The sequence below is a fragment of the Halyomorpha halys genome, unplaced genomic scaffold, assembly GCF_000696795.3.
Source record: "Halyomorpha halys isolate HHAL.00 unplaced genomic scaffold, Hhal_1.1 Scaffold1547.1, whole genome shotgun sequence".
Lineage (NCBI taxonomy): Eukaryota > Metazoa > Arthropoda > Insecta > Hemiptera > Pentatomidae > Halyomorpha > Halyomorpha halys.
In genome coordinates this window covers 72,334-73,008 of record NW_027109312.1, presented here as the reverse complement: position 1 = coordinate 73,008, position 675 = coordinate 72,334, and positions in this window count along the sequence as shown.

Below are 675 nucleotides of genomic sequence, written 5' to 3'. Positions count from 1 at the left end.
TCAAAGGGGTTCGTGAGAGCGCTCGTGTAGCATCAACCATTAGGGATTTAGTAAGGGCATCTTGAAAGTGCATATTGTAAAGACCTTGCCGAGGGAATATAAAGTAATTGTGGGGTGTGACCTGCTAGGGAAGGTGGATGCTTGGATTAAGAATAGAAAAGGAAAATGGAAGATTAAGATAGGAGGTAAAACCTACAAATGTCGTCAACAACGGAGAAACCAGGATGCACGAATTGGGGCAATCAATCAAGCTGAGAGAACTGGAGACAGCGACTCAAGAGGGAATACCAGGATATTTTTTTTAAAGAAGGGGTATCTTCGGGGCTACCGGGAAGATTGTCCATGAGATCCCACTGAAGCAGGACAGGGTGACATACGTAAAGGAAAGGAGATACCCACAGGCACTACGTCACCACATCCGGGCGGAACTCGAAAGTTTAAAACGACAGGCAATCATTATTGATAGTACATCCCCATACAATAGTCCACTGTGGGTGGTTAAAAAGAAGAATGCACCAGGTGAAACTACTGAAAAGTACAGAGAGGTTAATTAATTAATGGTCAAATTAAACCAAAGGAAGCCAGTATGTTACAGCAGTTCAAGCGTGTTAGATCTTATTCCTTCTTCTCGTTTTGACATTTTGCTTTCGCCGATATTTAACTTATATATATATA